This window comes from Schistocerca nitens, chromosome 1 (assembly GCF_023898315.1).
Source record: "Schistocerca nitens isolate TAMUIC-IGC-003100 chromosome 1, iqSchNite1.1, whole genome shotgun sequence".
NCBI classification, from domain to species: domain Eukaryota; kingdom Metazoa; phylum Arthropoda; class Insecta; order Orthoptera; family Acrididae; genus Schistocerca; species Schistocerca nitens.
In genome coordinates, this window is record NC_064614.1 from 1,104,629,696 (window position 1) to 1,104,651,822 (window position 22,127).

Sequence of the window (22,127 nt, forward strand, 5' to 3'; positions counted from 1 at the left end):
ACCCGTGGAGGCCAATCAGCTGCTGATAGTGCCTGCACACGCTGTACATGGTACGGAAACAACTGGTTCTCCCGTAGCACTCTCCATACAGTGACGTGGTCAACGTTACCTTGTACAGCAGCAACTTCTCTGACGCTGACATTGAGGTTATCGTCAACTGCACGAAGAATTGCCTCGTCCATTGCAGGTGTCCTCGTCGTTCTAGGTCTTCCCCAGTCGCGAGTCATATGCTGGAATGTTCCGTGCTCCGTAAGACACCGATCAATTGCTTCGAACGTCTTCCTGTCGGGACACCTTCGTTATGGAAATCTGTCTCGATACATACCGCGCCACGGCTATTGCCCCGTGCTAATCCATTCATCAGATGGGCATCTGCCAACTCCGCATTGCACTGACTGCAAAACCACGTTCGTGATGAACACTAACCTATTCATGCTACTTACTGATGTGTTTGATGCTAGTACTGTCGAGCAATGAGTCGCATGTCAACACAAGCACCGAAGTCAACATTACCTTCCTTCAATTGGGCCAACTGGCGGTGAATCGAGGAAGTACAGTACATACTGACGAAACTAAAATGAGCTCTAACATGGAAATTAAGCGTTTCCGGACACATGTCCACATAACATCTTTTCTTTATTTGTGTGTGAGGAATGTTTCCTGAAAGTTTGGCCGTACCTTTTTGTAACACCCTGTATAGCTCCGCCATCTACCGGAACTTCATGACATTGTAGCAACTGAAGCGGGAATATTACACGATGTCCCACAATGTATTTCACATTTTTACAACCGAAATTGGCTGAGAAAGTAATGCGTCGCATTACTCTTTCACATCGTATGAAAACACATAAGACTCACGGTTGATGTGTCAATTTATATATCTAAAGTTAGTCTATAATTCGATACATTGGTTGTGTTAATGAAGCCGCTTAAGGTTCAGCTGCAGGGCGTGTTAAATCATTATTCTTCACATAGATAAACTGTGTTATAATAAACTGAGTTTCATTCAAGTCACTGTGGAATCATGTTATTTTTAAATATTATCCCTGCAGTTTTCTCTGTAGAGGTTGAAGTGCCTCTGTATCAGAACTAGTAGATGAATAAATGTAGATGGCAAGTGACGTTTCACTTAGCGTCCGGTGGTCGTAAATATTTTTTTATTGCGCTCAGGACGAGGGGAGATTGGATTGGATTGTTTGGGGGAAGAGACCAAACAGCGAGGTCATCGGTCTCATCGGATTAGGGATTAGGGAAGGACGGGGCCGGAAGTCGGCCGTGCCCTTTCAAAGGAACCATCCAGACATTTGCCTGGATTGATTTAAGGAAATCACGGAGAACCTAAATCAGGATGGCTGGACGCGGGATTGATCCGTCTTCCTCCCGAATGCGAGTACAGTGTGCTAACCACTGCGCCACCTCGCTTGGTCTGAGGGGAGACTAATTAGTTAGTGAGTAACATGTTCCATAGGCTATTATAACGATTCTTTAATCGAATCGATTTGGAACAAGTCGATTTATAGGAGATGTATAAATAAATTAGTGTTAACATTAACGATTATGCTATTAATGCAGTTTTATTTTACCACTAGTTTTCTTTCATGCTACCACTTTTTAAATAAATGTTAGACTGTGGGTATTGAGGAGTTATTCAGGAGGAATGATTTTAGGTTATATTTAATACTTTTTCCCTACCTGTCAGACAGAATACTTAACTGGGTAAATAAAACATTTTTGTTGCTGCATGTTGAACTCCTTACTGACCCAACGACACCCTTTAATGACGGGTAATAGAAGTCACTGAGCGGTGTGCCGACGACCTGACTTTCTACACCGCATCCGCGCGATGCCGCAACGCACGGAATGACACGTCGGCGACAGACATCCCTTTGGCCTTCACGGCCTGGCCAGGAGACTGCTAAAAATACAGATTATCTTTCCTGTAGTGTTGTTGGTGTGGACATCATTATTCTTTTCAAATTGTCGTGGATTATGTATTACATATTTGTCAGCGTATATATGTGCTGTGATGCTACTTTTAAAATGATAAACGTCATGAAGAGGTACCTACATGTCGACAACTGAACACCACATATTGTTCTTACTGCTCGCTGTTGGAAAATCGATACTTTCTTCCTAGGTAACGAGTTGTCTGATAAAATCCAAACATGTTAAAAAAATGTGTATATTCGTGGATGTCCTAAACCAAGAGACCGATTTCAACCAAACTTTGTACAAATATCCCTTACTGTCAGGCAAAAATCTCCGTGGGAATAAGAACCACCTACCTGTCATAGTTCAGGGAATATGTGGTCATAAAAGCTGAGACGAGTGAAAAATTGTCGCATTGTGTAATTTATTACTTATTTGCTACTAGCTCCAACTCTATTCTCAACATATTTTCAGACAGTATCCACATATGCCGCTCAATTTACCTACAAAATTGTATCACTGTATGACACATAGATAAGGAGATATGACATTCTAAACACTGAGATGCGTGAAAAAAATGCCGCATCATGCGTGAAGTTTTAATATATTCACTCTTTAGTACTAAGACACTTCTACAGTCGAGTCAGCTTAAGGAAATCCCTGACGCCTGGTAGAGCTTTTGACAGCTTTCAACTGCGAAGAGCAAACTGCTGGATGCGGAAACAATATCCGTGTATAGAGCTATGAACTAGAGAGGATGTAAGGCCTCTTGATCTTTTACTCTGATGAATATAACGAATTAAAGGAAGGTTCAGGAGTGAGGTTACAATTTATTGTGGAAGGTTATCAATGATGAGAATCCCTGATGACGTTACTACTTTCGTTGTAAATGAAGAACAAGTACAGGACCTGTTGAAGGGAATGAACAGCTAATGATCATACTCTATGGACTGAAGGTAAACTGAAGAAATCCGAAAGCGATGAGGAGTATCAAAAGTCAGACTACCGATAAACGTAACAATAATATTGTGGACCACGATGTAAAACAAGTGATGCGATTATGCTACCTTGGGAACAAAATATGACAGAAGAAACAAGGACATAAACATAAGACTAGCGTACGCAAAGAATACATTCCCTGCAAAAAGACTCATGATAGTACAAAATATGGGTCTTAATTTGAAGAGGACATTTTTTAGAATGTACAGCTGGAGCATAGAATTGTATGGAAGGGAACTACGCACATTGGAGAAAACCAGAGAAGAAGATAATCGAAGTGTTTGAGTTGTGGTGTTTCATATGGACGCTGAAAATCTAGTGAGCTGATAAGGTGAGAAATGACGAGGTGCTCTGCAGAATCACTGAAGAAAAGAATGCGTGAAAAACACTAGTTAGAAGAATAGACAGGGTTATAGGGTATTTGCTAAGGTGCCACTGAATTACCTCCACAACATTAGAAGTAACCACAGAGTGCAAAAAATTCGGAGTATACTGTGTTTCTCCTTGTAGCAGCGTCATATTTCTTACTCCTAACGTTTTCAGGATATTAATCGATTTTATGTAGTACTAGAACTGAACTTTTTTAACTACCTTTCTTTCTACAAGCGATTAAAAAATCTCAGAATTACAGTTTCCAGTAAAGTGATCAGATAATTCAGGGATATGTGCTATAAATGACTGATTGTCGAGTGTTTCTCTTAAAAAGAATAATAAGAAGAAGAAGAAGAAGAAAAAGAAGAAGAAAAAGCACGGCCCATTTCCTTCCCCATCTTTTCTTAACGCGAACTTGTGCTTGTTTTTAATGGGACGTTAAATTTTAGGTACTCTGGGGAGCATGCGGCCACCGCTCAAGTTTGTAACACAGACATTCACATGCACTAATTCACACGGCAAACAAAATGTCGACAGCATTTATTAATGGGAAGAACTGCATGCACCTCGTGGCTGACATCGAGCAGGATTTTGGTGGCTGCATATCTTTGCGTGAAGCACTCGGAATAAAATCGATTCATCTTGCCGAATATACGTTCGGTACAGTTTTATTGATAACTTAAAATGTGCAGCACAAATAAAATAATATGGCAAGCAATAACTTTGAGGCTTGGGCTGCGCTTTGAACCTATAGACCACGTGGTCGCGCCTAACTGGAATCACACTATTATGACACTGATTAACTGAACCAAAAATTGTAACCAGAACCTAAATGATAATTCAAAAAATAGCTATGAGAAGTTGAGATTAACAAATTATTAACAGATTATTGGTCCCTTGTTCGGCACAGACGTTCTGGAGGAACGTCTGGTCGCTTACCTGTCTTCAGAACAACTCAGCCTGTAACCGTCGCGCGGAGCTCTCTCCGAACAGCCCGAGGTGGTGGTGGAGGCCCATGACCAACCTCTGCCAGGAAAAGGTTTTACTTTACTCATCTTTGAGCAAGCCCTCCTGTTCCTGCTCTCTCCCCTCCACCGACACCGTTTAAGTTGGTAAAAGATTAAGAAACCCACCACATCTCTGGTTCGCCTGCTACTGCATTCAAATCATTCACACTTGACCACACACTTTCATGATGGGTGAAAAATGGAAATCAGGACACAGGACGTGCACATAAGAATAAAAAAAAAAGAAATGTGTAGACCCTTATTGCTTCTACTGGCATGCGGTTGTTGGGGCTGCATCACTCATTATTTTAATCATGTAACGACACGTTTTGTGATGTTATTCTGCTTGATCTCCTTCATTATGGTGCAACGATCGATTCGGAAGTGTATTGTGCTACCCCAGGAAATTGAAGAAATGACCTCGGTACTTTCGTTGTCTCCTCCCCCATGACAAGGACTCCCCCGAGAGGAGTTCGCAAAACTTGATCGGACTGTTCTTCCCATCCACCCTAGAGCCTGGATCTCGTACCTTCCGACTTCCATCTGTTTTGCCTGATGAAGGGTGCCCTCTTCGGAAAGAAGTGCGTGGATGATGCCGAGGTTATTGGTGCAGACTACGTTTGCTCCGACGTCGACCAGTAACAGAGGTACCATGCGTACATACAGGCCCTCCCAGTAAGATGGTGAAGGCTGGCTTCTTGAAGGGAGATGTTGAATGACAAGGTTTTGTAGCCAAAAGAGTGTGGAATAATATTGTGTATTGTAATCCTGAATAGAACCAGTCTGCTTTCAGAAAAAAATATTGTCGCATTACGTATTCAACGTCCCATGTATCTCGGGGATGGGGACAGAACGAACTGGCCCACAGGCCCTTACGCGACACTACCATATTCTGTGGCACAGTGCTTAACAAACCCTGACCCGCTGGCCCTCGGTCAACGGATGTTATCGACCACAGATAGTTACGGTTTCGTAGGGAAACCGTCACGAAATTTTCCACACACCTGAAATCATGCGGCTCTCATCTTATCATTTCGTGCAGACCCATAGGTCAGGGTATTTCTTCACCTCTTCAATAAAAATTCCACACTGAAATCAGCGGCATCCATGGCAGGTTGAACCCACCTGTTGGAAGGGTTCCGAACACGTGTACACTGCCCAGTTCTCCCACTACTTATTGCTACCCGGCGATCGCTTTGTTTCTTGTGAAGCAGCATCGGTTGTCGAGCATAATTTTCCTTGCATCGACTTCACAGCTTTGCTGCCGTAGTGTGTGTGTCAGATGCATTTCTGAAACACGCGAAGAAGTGACGCTGTTGTTTGTGTCAAAGAAGCTCAGCCTAAAAAAAGTTATCCCCTTAACAAACCACACTGGTCGATTTGAAGCGCTGAAGATAGTCTACAACTGGTATCAGATCGTTCTCCGACCCTTCATTGCTCACCTAAGTCATGGAAATAAACTTGAATTTCATGTTTCAGTTGGTTCTGTGACAACAGCGCAGTAAGGTATGTCGGCTTGGAGACGTGACAGAATAGCAAAAGGGATCAAACGTACTTGGGCTCACCCTTTACCACACCTTGAATGGAGATGAGCCATTTGTGGGTTTATCACTGCCTACTGTTCAACGGGTTTACAAAAAACAGTGTACATGTGGCACCCATGTGACACGACTTCAGAGCAGTGGTCTTGTCAAGATTCCAGCCGACCGCGACCAGTGACCAGTGTCACGCTTTGTCAATCACAACCGATTTGAAAAACTACAGGAATTACTGCTCCCAGTGATTGCAAGTCCCGTTACCGAGCGAACATTGCGAAGGGAATTGCATGCAGTGGCCATGGCTCGCACTGTACTACTGTTACTACTCTTGCGGTCCAACTGCAAAAGACAGACCACCCAAGTTTCCACGTCTCCATTGTACTCACATACTACGAAACTCTTCCCCAAACTAGGCACCCACCGATGCAGACGACATTTCCGACTTTAACGTCACATCGACAGGTTAAGCCAAAAGTCTTCCACTAGCGAAGCAGCAAAACAGCACAGAAACAGAATAAGGGTTGACTCGATGTGTGTAGTGTGGTCTGGTGAAACGAGATTTTCTCTCTTTTCAAATGGTGTGAATTGTCGATTGCGCCGATTTCCTAGGTAGCCATTAAAAACGCAGTTTATGTAAGCAGTAGTTCCTGCCACAGGTAGTTTTTTGTTATTTTAAGATGTTTTTGTACTATGACATGGGCCCTCTCCTTCAGGTTACCGTGAAGGTGAACCAGGATATTTATTTCCACATTCTCGGTGATTAAATTTGGGGCTGTCTTCTACAGATTCATCATTAGTAACTTGTAAACACACTCGCCTTCCAAGACGACAGCAGACATTTTTATGGGGCTGCACGCATATGCTTTTAGTTTAATAAGCATTCGGGCACACTGCTTCACTTCCACTGGTTCGCTAAATCATTTTCTTAACCGACAGAAAATGTCTGCGAACATTAGTGTTTTAGGATAATGGCAGGAGAATTAAAATCTGTAACACAACTTCCTTTGTCCTTTCATTGAACAAATTATATCAACGTAGCTACGATAGTTACTAAAGTTAATAAATCCATTAGGAAGACCAGGAGAGTGTTTATGCTAGGAAGCGCAGATAATTAGTTGTTACCATCCCTCTTACACAATGAATGGACATCATCATTTAGCTCCAGTATGTTGGACGTAGAGGGACTGTGGGCAAAGTTTAAACTGATATTAAATCGCGCTCTGCAGACGTATGTGCCAAGCAAGTCAATTAAGGATGGAAAGCGCCCTCCGTGGTTTAGCAGTAAGATTAGGGAAATGCTGAATGAACCGAGACTCTTGAGCCCTCGGTACAAAACAGAGAAGAATGTTGACAGGGAGAATTTATTAGAAATTCGTCCGTAACGTCAATGCGCGAAACATACTACAAATTCAACCGTCTTATCATAACGAAACATCTTGCCCACAACCAAAGAAAATTCAGTTCATATGTAAAATCGTAAAATAAGTGGGTCAAAGGCTCTGTCCAGTCACTTGTCGGCCAGTCTGGGGTGACAATAGAAGATTACAAATTGAAAGCAGAAATTTTAAATTTCAGGTTTAGTAAATCATTCATGTAAGAAGATCATACAGAAAAATATACCGTCGTTTGACTGACGCAAGGACCCCCGCATGGAGGACATAGAAATCGGCATCCGTGGCGCAGAAAAGAAGCTGTGAGAGTTGAAAAGAACTAAGTCAGCATGTAAAGTGGCGGCTTGAATAATTGTTAATTTCGCACCTTACATAAGATTTTATACGTTGTAACAAGTAGATGGATATATCACCTGACATATTTCGGTAATAGTGAGCAGATTTGCCTATCAAAATGTACAGTGTGTAATGCAAAAAGGAATGACACTCGATTCGACTGTAAAAACACACCGAATCCAAATCCTGCATGTCGATGAGTAAAAGCTGGAAGAAACGCTTTAGTGTGGGACAGACTGGAGTTGTGCAGCCACGGTCAACAAACATCGAAAAGCTTCTAAAAGGGGTCGGTGACCCGCGATGTGGGAGACAACGAGCGCACCACGTGATACATCGAAGGGAGCAGGTAATGGCCAATAGCTGCCTGCGATGGAGAAATTCTTTAGAAAATTGCGTTGGGTGTTTCCAGATGGATACAAACAGGCCAGAGACGCGGTTAAAAGAGAGTCGGATTCACTGATCACGTGAAAGGTCCATGGTGCGCAGATGCGAATGTCATCCTAAATACGCTACTGGCCATAAAAATTGCTACACCACGAAGATGACGTGCGACAGACGCGAAATTTAACCGACAGGAAGAAGATCCTGTGATATGCAAATGACTAGCTTTTCACAGCATTCACACAAGGGTGGCGCCGGTGGCGACACCTACAACGTGATGACATGAGGAAAGTTTCCAACCGATTTCTCATTCACAAAAAGCAGTTGACCGGCGTTTCCTGGTGAAAAGTTGTTGTGATGCCACTTGTAAGGAGGAGAAATGCGTGCCATCACGTTTCCGACTTTGATAAAGGTCGGATTGTAGCCTATCGCTATTGCGGGTTATCGTATCGCGACATTGCTGCTCGTGTTGGTCGAGATCCAATGACTGTTACCAGAATATGAAACCGGTGGGTTCAGGAGGGTAATATGGAACGCCGTGCTGAATCCCAACGGCCTCGTATCACTAGCGTTCGAGATGACACGCATCTTATCCGCATGGCTGCAACGGATCGTGCACGAATCGTGAGTGCACGAATGGCAAAACGTCATTTTTTCGGATGAATCCAGGTTATGTTTACAGCATCATGATGGTCGCATCCGTGTTTGGCGACATCGTGGTGAACGCACATTGGAAGCGTGTATTCGTCATCGCCATACTGGCGTATCACCCGGCGTGATGGTATGGGATTCCATTGGCTTACACGTCTCGGTCACCTCTTGTTCGCATTGACGGCACTTTGAACAGTGGACGTTACATTTCAGATGTGTTACGACCCGTGGCTCTGCCCTCCATTTGATCCCTGCGAAACCCTACATTTCAGCAGGATAATGCACGACCGCATGTTGCAGGTCCTTTACGGGCCTTTCTGAATACAGAAAATGTTCGACTGCTGCCCTGGCCAGCACATTCTCCAGATATCTCACCAACTGAAAACGTCTGGTCAATGGTGGCCGAGCAACTGCCTCGTCAAAATACGCCAGTCAGTACTCTTGATGAACTGTGGTATCGTATTGAAGCTGCATGGGCAGCTGTACCTGTACACGCCATCCACGCTCTGTTTGACTCAATGCCCAGGCGTATCAAGGCCGTTACTAAGGCCAGCTGTGGTTGTTCTGGGTACTGATTCCTCACGATCTATGCACCCAAATTGCGCGAAAATGTAATCACACGTCAGTTCTAGTACAATATATACGTCCAATGAATACCCGTTTATCATCTGCATTTCTTCTTGGTGTAGCAATTTTAATGGCCAGTAGTGTAGTACCGAACTTAGATTCGGAATCGGATGATCTGACGTAATATTGGCCAACTCAGAGAGCGATTCACTGTCTAGATGTAAGAAAAATCTTGTAGAGAACCTTCTGTATAAATTTGATATTGTTGTGTTTAATGTTATTTCTGCTAATCAGGACATAATACATTATAAATGTCCTGAAATTGTCATGTCACAATCTATGTAAACGAGTGTGCATCATTGACAACAATAACGAAATTAAACAATTTTGTACAGCTAAACACCGATGTGCTCTTTCGTAGAATATGGGTCCACTCCTAGCCCCAGTAATGTATGTTAGTGGCGCTAAAGCACTCACAGGGTATTTTTGCTGGTATCTGCCGAATGTATAAAGGAATGGAGTGTCAGAACCAGGCCCAGATGGCGTCCCAACGCGGTTTTACAGAATATAGTAATTTTCCTTGAGACGAAAGCTTCTGTCCACAGATCAGTATGAATATAGAAAGCATCGCTGAAGCGAAACTCACCTTGCCCTCTTCTCGCACGGTACCTTGTAAACCATGGACGGAAGGCAACAAGCAGATTAAATATTTCTAGATTTTGCATTTGACACTGTAGATTGTTGAGGAAGGCCCGAGGATACGGTTTAGATTCCCAGATATGTGAGGGGCTCGAAGATTTTTCAAGTAATAGAACCGAGTACTTGGTCCTCGACGGCGAGTGTTCATCAGAGAGAAGGGTTTCGTTAGGGGTGCCCCAGGGAAGTGTGATAGGTCCGCTGTTGTTCCCCGTACACATAAATGTATGGCCGGACAAGGTGGGCAGCAATCAACGGTTGTTTTCTTATGATGTGTACGTGAAGGTATCGTCGCCGAGCGACTGTAGGAATATGCGAGGAGGAAAAACGGTCCTGTAACGAAGGAATACAGTATTAATGGTGTGTAGCTTGACACAATCACATCGATGAAATATCTGGGCGTGACGTTGTAAAGCGATATGGAATGGGATGAGCACTTCAGGATAGTTGTAGGGAAGGCGACTGCTCGACGACGATTCATTGGGAAAATGAAAGTGTAGCTCCTTCATAAAGGAGACGGCGTACAAACACTGGTCCGACCCATTCTTGAATACTGTTCGAGTGTTTTGTATCCCCACCAGGGCGGATTAAAGAAAGACATCGAATCAGTTCAGAAGCGGGCTACTAGATTTGCTACTGGTAGATTCAACCAGCACACAGGTATTACACAGGTGCTTCGTGAACTCAAATGGGGATCTCTGGAGAGAAGACGATACTCTTACAGCGAGGCATTACTGCGCAAATTTAGAGAACTGGCGTTTGAGGCCGACTGCAAAACGAATCTACTGCCACCAGCGTACATTTCGCGTAAGGACCACGCATATAAAAGACCAGGGCTCCTACGGATACTCTTAGGCAAATGTTAATCCCTCGCTCTATCTGCCAGTGGAACAGGAGAGAGCCGGCCGCGGTGGTCTAGCGGTTCTGGCGCTGCAGTCCGGAACCGCGGGACTGCTACGGTCGCAGGTTCGAATCCTGCCTCGGGCATGGGTGTGTGTGATGTCCTTAGGTTAGTTAGGGTTAAGTAGTTCTAAGTTCTAGGGGACTTATGACCTAAGATGTTGCGTCCCATAGTGCTCAGAGCCATTTGAACCATTTGAACAGGAGAGAAATTGATCAGTAGTGGTACAAGGTACGCTCCACCATGCGCCGTACTGTGATTTGCGGAACACGTCTGTAGATGTGGATGTACATGAAGCGTTTTCGGTGATACTTATTTGGAGAGTAAAATGATTAACAAAAAACATTTAAATTGGTTCTGTAATACGTAACTTTTTAATTAGCATTTGAAATTGGTTTCTAAATAATTGAAAGTTAATAACGAAGTATGACTAGCCAATCTCAGCATCGTTTATCGTATTTGTGAAATGCATAACTAATCTCATTTTTAGATGTGTTGGCCGGTCGGAGTGGCCGTGCGGTTCTAGGCGCTATAGTCTGGTGCCGAGCGACCGCTACGGTCGCAGGTTCGAATCCTGCCTCGGGCATGGATGTGTGTGATGTCCTTAGGTTAGTTAGGTTTAATTAGTTCTAAGTTCTAGGCGACTGATGACCTCAGAAGTTAAGTCGCATAGTGCTCAGAACCATTTGAACACCGAGCGAGGTGGCGCAGTGGTTAGCACACTGGACTCGCATTCGGGAGGACGACGGTTCAATCCCGTCTCCAGCCATCCTGATTTAGGTTTTCCGTGATTTCCCTAAATCGTTTCAGGCAAATGCCGGGATGGTTCCATTGAAAGGGCACGGCCGATTTCCTTCCCAATCCTTCCCTAACCTGAGCTTGCGCTCCGTCTCTAATGACCTCGTTGTCGACGGGACGTTAAACACTAACCACCACCATTTGAACAATTTTTTTAGATGTGTTATCAACAAAATGACTTCAGCTTTAAAAAGATCTACAGATCCTATCATCTGTCAAAACAGGGGCAGTCATAATGTTTTAATCAATACATCGAAAATGCATAGTTCCGTAGACCTAATTAATTTTTTGTTTATTTTCAAGTATACAGGGTGATGAGTCTGGAAAGCTTGCAAGTATGTTGCAATGTAGGTTGTGCTGAGAAATAATTGTTAAGAACAGAATTCGAAACGCTGCGCCCTTTCCGAGTTAATTAGCACCGAAGTTAGCCAATCAGGCTAATGCGTAAGCAAATTGAAGCGGTCCGCCAGAGACGGTGTCGTCACATGTGGTCGTCCTCGTTTGATTTCCTGAAACCGAACAAGAGAGCAATACAGAAATAGGACACGGGCGACAGTAAGGATCCAACCAGAGCCAAAGGCAGTCTCGTGCGCTGTCATGTAAGCCATGTGAACAACTTACACTAATTGTATCTGGCGGGCCTCATCAATTTGCGAGCTCAGCGTCCTGAGCCGTGGTAAAAATTGCTGTTTTGAAGAGCGCGCCGCAGCGCGTTGTGTGAAGCAGTCTCCCTCCGTTTCTGGCCGTGGCGCCTCAGTGGCAATCGCAGCTCAGGTCTCTCCCTCTGGTGGGAAAGGGGAAAGGTTTCCTGTTCACGAGCATTTAAGGGGCGCTATGAGCTCGCCAGTTGGTCAGTCTGGGTGAGTCTTGAGTCAGTCTGGGGTCAGTCTCGTCCCCAGCTTGCTAGTCTGTCTCTCGTCCGAATTTGTGGCGCAGTGACAGAACTCAACGAGTGGTCGCCCGGTCGGGGTTTAGTTCCTGCATCTGAGTCTGCACGTTAGGCCGCCAGTCTGCTCGAGTTGCTCAGGCAACGGTCATTGCAGGTTGAATCGATCGGTTGGATGGTCGCGCACTGAGACACGACTTGTCCGCCCTGAGCGTCGGCGCATGTGAGGTCGCCACGTGAGTCCAGTGGGCCGCGCCGTATAACGAGGGGTAGTGGCTTCGCGGCCGACACGAGAGCAACAGGAGTCAACCCACGACATCGGCCTGGCCGCTGCGAGCTGCGACGCCGTGATACGGGAGATCGGCGCGCCTTCCTGCGTCCGTTGAAGGGGCTGGCAGTGGACGGTTCGGGAGAGCGTTTTGGGGGTGCTGCGCCAGGTCTTCGCCAGAAATCGCAGTTCATTAGAAGTGATTGGAGATATTTTGTTTCATTCACTTGTTAAATTCTACTTCTTTCTTGGTGAGGTCACCAGCCGCTTTGTTTAGGGGTCGTCCCACCATTCTTCTCCGTTTGCCCACCCGCGGGACGGTAGTTATTTATGAGCTGGGTGGTCCGTTTTCCCCTTGTGGAGTGGGAGGGGGTTAGAGCAACCTGCGGTTCGGGTTGTTCGGTAATCTCCCTATCAATCTCCCGTACGTTAATAGCTGCCTCTGTCATGTTTGTAGGATTCGGTGTGTTAACGAATTTATTGCTTGAAATGTAACGGCCTAATTCCTGAAATCTTGCCTATCATCTTTAGAGGCGGTATATGTGTACTGTAGAGCATGTTTGGCCAACCATGTATAATTGTATGTAAGATTGCATTTCATGGGCTTCTATTTAAATGGTCATTTTAGTATATAAAGTTGCCGCTCTTCCACCGTAAGACTTTTCTTAGAAGTTAAAATCAAGTTGCACCTTCGGTGGCAAGTTAATCTTTTAATTTTAGTGTTTTGTACCATTTCCATCCCTCCTACGGAGTGCATATGACTCTGAGCACTATGGGACTTAACTGCTGAGGTCGTCAGTCCCCTAGAACGTAGAACTACTTAAACCTAACTAACCTACTGACATAACACACATCCATGCCCTAGGCAGGATTCGAACCTGCGACCGTAGCGGTCACGCAGTTCCAGACTGTAGCGCCTAGAATGGCTTGGCCACACCGGGCGGCCGGGGTGCATAGTTTGAGTGCTTGTGTGAATTGTAACAACTTTTACTTCAAGGTAATCTGGTGTGTTGCAGATTTGCACCTGCGTAGTCTTTTTAGAGGTTGTTGTAAGCGGTCGTGTTTACGGCCGTGTCAAAAGGGAGCGGCAAGGTTCTCAGCGCCTCTGAATAAATTGTAACTTGAAGTTTAGAGGGTTCTTTCTGCTCACAATTTTAAGTCTGTTTCTTAAAAAAAGGGACTTTTAGTAATAAAATTCCCATTGTTAAAAGCAATTTCATTTTCATGTCATCCGTTACTCCCTTGCAACTACTTCCGCGCTCACATAGTGTGATTTAATGTGTTAATGTTCTTGATGAATCGCTTGTAAATAAAGTAAATTCTTAAGAAAAAGTTTTGAAAGTACATTCACGGTTCACGTCCTAATTGGCTAACTGTTCTTAACAACTATTTCTCAGCACAACCTACCCTTGGAACACTCATACAAGCTTTTCAGACTGTTTCTGATCACTTTTCATACCTGCGGTCCTAACCGCAGTCATGTGAACATCTGCCGGCAAGAAACGTTGTAATCCTCAGTCTTCTATAATACTAATTTTTAACGTATATAGTCTCTGTGTGGTAAGAGTGAGAAGCGAATTAAGGTATGCTAGCAACTCAAGAGCATTTTTTTTATAGTAATTTCGCCGCCGGTCGCTCGAGTGCAGGGAGGCTGCAACAGAGGATGATGATGACCGTGATGACAATCATGATGATTTTAGGTTTGTGAGGCACTCAACTGCGCGGTCGTCAGTGCCCAATTTTTACACAGTCCAATTTTTTTTTTTTTTACACAGTGCAATCTAGCCACTATCACGAAACATGATGATGATGATGATGAAATGACTTCATTTGATGGGGAAAGACATTTGTTGCTAAGTCAGAGTATGTGCAAAGATTACGCTGTGGTGTCAAATCATGGGATACCTTTTAAAATCGCATCGCACCTCCTTTTGCCTGCCGTAGTGCACCAACTCGACAGGGCGTGAACTCAAACTACTTGGAACTCCTCTGCAGAAATTCTGAGCCATGCTGCCTCTATCGCCGTCCATATCTGCAAAGTGTTGCCCGTGCAGAATTTTGTACATGAACTGACCTCTCCATTATGTCTCATTATTGTTCGATGGACTTCATGTCGGGCGATCTGGATAGCCAAATCACTCGCTAGAATTGTCCATAATGTTCGTAAAACGTATCGCGAACAGCTGTGGCCCAGCGACATGGCGCGTTGTCATCGATAAAAATTTCTTCGTTGTCTGGGAACATTAAGTCCATGAATGGTTGCAAATAGTTGTCTCCAAGTAGCTCAATATTTTTCCATTTCATGTTCGGTTCAGTTTGACCAGAGGATCGAGTCCATTGCATGTAAACACAGCCAACAACACTATGCAGCCACAGTGCCTTGTTGACAACCTCGGGCCGGCCGCTGTGGCCGAGCTGTTATAGGCACTTCAGTCCGGAACCGCGCCACTGCTACGATCGCAGGTTCGAATCCTGCCTCGGGCATGGATGTGTACGATGTCCTTAGGTTACTTAGGTTTAAGTAGTCCTAAGTTCTAGGGTACTGATGACCTCAGATGTGAAGGCCAAATTGCTCGGAGCCATTTGAACCATTTTTGACAACGTCGGTCCATAGCTTCGTGGGGTCTGTGTCATACTCGAACCCAACCGTCATCTCTTGCTAACTGAAACTGGGAGTCATCTTACCAGGGCACGGTTTTCCAGGCATCTATGGTCCAACGGCTGTGGTCACCGGCCACGGCGAGGCACTTGACTGAGATGTGCTGTTAGCAAAGGCGCTCAAATCGGTCATATGTTGTCATTGCCTATTAACGCCGAATTTCGCGCTGTATATGTCTGTCGTATGCGCCATATTAATTTCTGCGGTTATTTCACGCAGTGTTGCTTGTCTGTTAGTACTCTACGGAAACACATCTGTTCTTATTCGTTAAGCGAAGGCCGTCAGCCACTACGTTGTCCGTGGTGGGAGTTAATGCTGAAGGTTGGTATTCTCGGCACATTCTTCACACTCTGGACCCCAGAATATTGAATTCCTTAATGATGGCAGAAATGGAATGTACCATGATGTCTACCTTAAACTCCCATTCCGTGTTCAATGTTTGTTAATTCCGTTAGAGCGCCATAATCACACGAATCACCTAAATACAAATGGCAGCTCCGGGAATGCACTGCCCTTTTACAGCTTGGGAACGCGACACGACTGCCATCTGTACGAGGTGTGGCTAGAAAAAAAACCGGACTAGTACTGGTGAAACAATAAAACGAATGCAATAAGGCTGAAAGTCGCGTGGCCTGTCACGTGACTCTCGCTCCGCCTACTGCTCGAGTTTCATCTGCCTCCTGCACTCAGTCTGCCCGTGGCGTCTGTTTTAAGTTGTTGACGTTTTGTCTGTGCGTCGGAAAATGTTGAGTGTACAGAAAGAACAGCGTGTTAACATCAAATTTTGTTTCAAACTAGGAAAATCTGCAAGTGAAACGTTTGTAATGTTACAACAAGTGTACGGCGATGATTGTTTATCGCGAACACAAGTGTTTGAGTGGTTTAAACGATTTAAAGATGGCCGCGAAGACACCAGTGATGACACTCGCACTGGCAGACCATTGTCAGCAAAAACTGATGCAAACATTGAAAAAAATCGGTAAACTTGTTCGACAAGATCGCCGTTTAACAATCTGCTCTGATTGTTGATGTTAACACGCTGTTCTTTCTGTACACTCAACATTTTCCGACGCACAGACAAAACGTCAACTACTTAAAACAGACGCCACGGGCAGACTGAGTGCAGGAGGCAGATGAAACTCGAGCAGTAGGCGGAGCGAGAGTCACGTGACAGGCCACGCGACTTTCAGCCTTATTGCATTCGTTTTATTGTTTCACCAGTACTAGTCCGGTTTTTTTTCTAGCCACACCTCGTATATGTGCATACCGCTGCGTCATGACTTTTGTCACCTCATTGTAAACACAGGACGGAAACGCAAAGTACAGTAAATAGGCTAGGGACGAGAAGAAATACACGGTACTTTGTTGCTATACCCTTCCACCAACTGAGCATAGACTGTAGCCGCATTGTTTTCTTCAAATGCAGAAAAAGAATTGCACTACGATTAGTCATTTGATCAGTCGACTGCGCCATTTCTTTCTGGCTCATCGAGCCATGTGCTACGGTACTGTTACGCAAGTAGTTCTGTGTGTAGCAAGACTTCAGACATGTACCTACAGAACGACGAATAAAAAATCACATCTGCATCTACGTGTATACTCTACAAGCCGCCGAATGGTGCGAGGCGATGTGGCGAGGGTAACCTGTATCCCTGCTGCTCGTTACCTTTCCTGTTCTATTCGCAAACAGAGCGAGGGAAAAACGACTGTATATACCACGGTACGCGCCATACCCCTCTTTAATCTTATCTTTGCGATCCTTGTCAGCGTGCTTAGCTGAGTGGTAACGTGTTTGACAACCGTGCAGCGGTCCCGGGTTCGATTCCCGACCGGGTTGGAGATTTTCTCCGTTCGTGGACTGGATATTGTCATCGCGTCATCACCGCAACGCAAGTTGTCCAATATGGCGTCACCTAAACTAAAACTTGCAAACCGGAGGCCGAACTTCCCCGGACGGGGCCTCCCGTCGCACAATGCTACACGATCATTTCATTTCATTTCGTGATCCTTACGCGAAAGGTATGTTGCGGCAATATAATCGTTCCGCAGTCAACTTAAGATGCTGTTTCTCTAATTTTCGCAATAGTGTTCCTTGAAAAGTTCTCGAAGCATCTCTATATCACCTGCTCGTTCTTCGATCCTACCAATAACAATTCTAACAGCTCGATTTTTAATTGCTTCAGTGTCTTCCTTTAATATTGCATAATGTGGATTCGAAACACTGCAGCAGTACTCAATAATGTCTTGCACTAGTGTCTTATATGCAGTCTCAATTACAGAAGAACCACTCTTCCATAAAATTCTCCCAGCAAACCGAAGCCGACTATTCGCCTTCCCTAACACAATGCTCGTCCCATTTCACATCACTTTTCAGCGTTTCGCCTAGATACTTAAACGACGTAACAGTGTCAAGCATAACGGCACTGATGGTGAATCCGAACATTACGGTTTTGTTTTTCCTTCTCATTCGCATTAACTTTCTATATTTAGAACCAGCTACCGTTCGTCATACTAACTAGAAATTTCGCCTAAGTTATCTTGTGTCATCCTGCAGTCACGCATCTTCAACGCATCCTACGCTCATCTTCGACACCTTGTCGTGTACCACAGCATCATCGGCAAACTGCAGATTGCTGCCCATTCTGTCCGCTGGAACATTTCCGTACGTAGATAATAACAGCGGTCCTACCACACTTCCCTGGGCCATTCCTGGCGATACCCTTGTCTCTGATGAACGCTCACCGTCGAGGACAACATGCTGGCTTCTATTACTTAAGAAATCTTCGAGCAATTCACATATCTGTGAAGTTTTTCCATACTCTCGTTACCTTCGTTAACAGTCTGCAGTAGGGTCCTGCACCAAATGATGTTCGGAAATCTAGAAATATGGAAACTGTCTGATGCTCTGCATCCACAATTAGCAGGATCTCATGTGAGAACAGGACTAGCTGGATTTCGTTTGAGCAATGCTTTCTAAAACCATCTAATTCGTGGACTTAAGCTTTTCGGTCTCTAGGCAATTTATGATAGTCGAACTCAAAGTATGTTGCGACATTCTGCAGCAAACCGTAATTTTCTGGGTCCGTTTCTTCACCCTTCTTATATAAAGCAGTCACCTATACTGGGGACCTTCGCGATGGGCGAGAGATTCGCGATAAATTCAAGCTAAGGGGCCAACGCTGTAGAGTACTCTTTGTAAAATTGAATTGGGATTCCATCCGTAACCAGCGACTTATTTGTTTTCAACTTTTATCGGTTGTTTTTCTAAGGCAGGGATTAATTACGTAACTCTATTTTTTCCGAAGTAATAATTAAAAGATTCTGACTATCCCTACGGGACAATATTCCCCAGAAGATTTTTTAATTGTCTGTAATTCTATGCAGACATAGCTCCTTTCGCTATATTTTTCCGTTTCCGAATCGCTTTACGGTCCCTCATACTCTGGTTGTCGATGGAGTGTTAAATTCTGCCCGCATCTCGTGGTCGTGCGGTAGCGTTCTCGCTTCCCACGCCCGGGTTCCCGGGTTCGATTCCCGGCGGTGTCAGGGATTTTCTCTGCCTCGTGATGGCTGGGTGTTGTGTGCTGTCGTTAGGTTTAAGTAGTTCTAAGTTCTAGATGCCAGCACGGTAGCTCAGCGTGTTCGGTCAGAGAGCCGGTTGGCCTTTGTAATAAAAAACTGAGTGGAAGGATCAACCACCGAACTTGAACAGGATGTCTTGCGACGTCCGCAACGACCAAACACAACGATCAATAACGAACAAAATGTAAAAAAAAAAAAAAAAAGGGGCTTATGACCACAGCAGTTGAGTCCCATAGTGCTCAGAGCCATTTGAACCATTTGTTAAATTCTAATTTTGGTTCTAACGTTTTATTTGAATTTACAATTTAAAAAAATACGATTATTGAACTCATTATTGTAATGGTATAGTAAACTTCTACTGCGTAAATACACAAAGATGTTAGGGAGATATATTGACCTGCTGCAGGCCGTGCTACTTCCTACTACTAGCTAATGATTCTGCTACTAACAGCAGTTCCTTACATCTTAAGAAACATAGGACATCTATTGGACAAGCGGAGAGAGTGCGCAGCAGATCTGGTACGAGTTGGTACTGTATAATTTTGTAGGGGCGGGCGACGTTTCGGTGTGCACTGCCTTGCTGTGCCGTAATCCCGCGCAGCCAGCAAGCAGCCGGGCGACGCAGGCAGCTAAATATTAAACGAGGCGACCTGCCCCGAGCACGGAGCAACATATTTTCAACGGTGTCGCTTTCGCTTAGCGTTAATTAGCGCTGCAGAGAAGGAAAAAAAGGGCCGAACTTAGCCACTCAGGCTCGCCAAATGGGTGCCGTTAATTAATTAAAGCAGACGCTCCGCGATGAGACTTGCAGATGACTCAGTGGGTGGGCCTCAAACCGCAGAACTGCCGTGTAGTCATTACCCTGCGCACTGCTACGTCAACATACACAGTATGAGAGATACAGCGTGACATACGAGGGACGTATGTGCATGGTAATTGCTAGGGAACAAATTATACTGCTGACCAACAAAACTACAAAACCAGAATATGCACCAACTATCGAAATATTCGGAGTGCGATGGCATAGTACCGCAGGAAGAATACAAGATTAAATTAGTAGGTGATTTGGGATTATACGAGGTGCATTCAAGTTCTAAGGCCTCCGATTTTTTTCTCAGGACTGGAAAGAGATAGAAACATGCGCATTGTTTTAAAATGAGACCGCGTTCATTGTCAATACGTCCCAGAGATGGCAGCACCGTACGGCAGATGGAATTTTACCGCCAGCGGCGAGAATGAGAACTGTTTTAAATACTTAAAATGGCGACGTTTTCCTTACTTGAACAGCGTGCAATCATTCGATTTCTGAATTTGAGTGGTGTGAAACCAATTGAAAATCATCGACAGTTGAAGGAGACATGTGGTGATGGAGTTATGGATGTGTCGAAAGTGCGTTCGTGGGTGCGACAGTTTAATGAAGGCAGAACATCGTGTGACAACAAACCGAAACAACCTCGGGCTCGCACAAGCCGGTCTGACGACATGACCGAGAAAGTGGAGAGAATTGTTTTGGGGGATCGCCGAATGACTGTTGAACAGATCGCCTGCAGAGTTGGCATTTCTGTGGGTTTTGTGCACACAATCCTGCATGACGACCTGAAAATGCGAAAAGTGTCATCCAGGTGGGTGCCACGAATGCTGACGGACGACCACATGGCTGCCCGTCTGGCATGTTGCCAAGCAATGTTGACGCGCAACGACAGCATGAATGGGACTTTCTTTTCGTCGGTTGTGACAATGGATGAGATATGGATGCCATCTTTCAATCCAGAATCAAAGCTCCAGTCAGCTCAATGGAAGCACACAGATTCACCGCCAGTGCTGAAAAAATGATGGTGTGCATGTTCTGTGACAGCGAGGGCGTAATCCTTACCCATTGCGTTCCAAAGGGCACTACGGCAACAGGTGCATCCTACGAAAATGTTTTGAAGAACAAATTCCTTCCTGCACTGCAACAAAAACGTCCGGGAAGGGCTGCGCGTGTGCTGTTTCACCAAGGCTGCGCACCCGCAGGTCGAGCTAACGTTACGCAACAGTTTCTTCGTGATAACGACTCTGAAGTGATTCCTCATGCTGCCTACTCACCTGACCTGGCTCCTAGTGACTTTTGGCTTTTTCCAACAATGAAAGACATTCTCCGTGGCCGCACATTCACCAGCCGTGCTGCTATTGCCTCAGCGATTTTCCACTGGTCAAAACAGACTCCTAAAGAAGCCTTCGCCGCTGCCATGGAATCATGGCGTCAGCGTTGTGAAAAATGTGTACGTCTGCAGGGCGATTACGTCGAGAAGTAACGCCAGTTTCATCGATTTCAGGTGAGTAGTTAATTAGGAAAAAAATCGGAGGCCTTAGAACTTGAATGCACCTCGTACAAAGTGCGAAATGCGATGGTAGGAGCTGCCTGCTCTTGCAACAACAACAGATCTATCGTGGCTGGGCATCGAGTACAATTGAGTTTCCATGGCAGATATCGGTGCGTCATTCCACGATATTACAGTTATTTGCCATTCATCAATCACAGTGGTTGACGAGTAGTGGAGTTATACTCTATCGGCAACTCCAGACCAAACATTCCCAATCGGTTAGAGATCTGGAGAACGTTATGGTCAGGGGAAAGGTTGTATCGAGATAAGTCAGATCAGCACGGGCTCTATGTGGTCTTGTGTCTTGCGTTGTCTCGTTGAAAAATAAATAATTTTGCCAACGTATTGGAAGTTTAGCGATTTTTCTTTATATAAGAATAAAGTAGTGTTTTCCTCAATGCTTTGCCCACATACAGTCCGCAGCTCGTGGTCGTGCGGTAGCGTTCTCGCTTCCCACGTCCGGGTTCCCGGGTTCGATTCCCGGCAGGGTCAGGGATTTTCTCTGCCTCATGATGACTGGGTGTTGTGTGATGCCCTTAGGTTAGTTAGATTTAAGTAGTTCTAAGTTCTAGGGGACTGATGACCATAGATGTTAAGTCCCATAGTGCTCAGAGCCATTTCTTGCCCACATACATGTTCGACGCATATATCAAACACATCTCCTCTTCCCCGTTTCTATGTCCGCCTCTTCTTCCTTTTGTCTGTGCACCTTATCCTCCCAAATCTGTCTCTCTTCCTGCCTCATCTTCTCCTTCTCTCCCATATTTCTCCATTTCGTCCACCCCGTCTCTCTCACCATATCT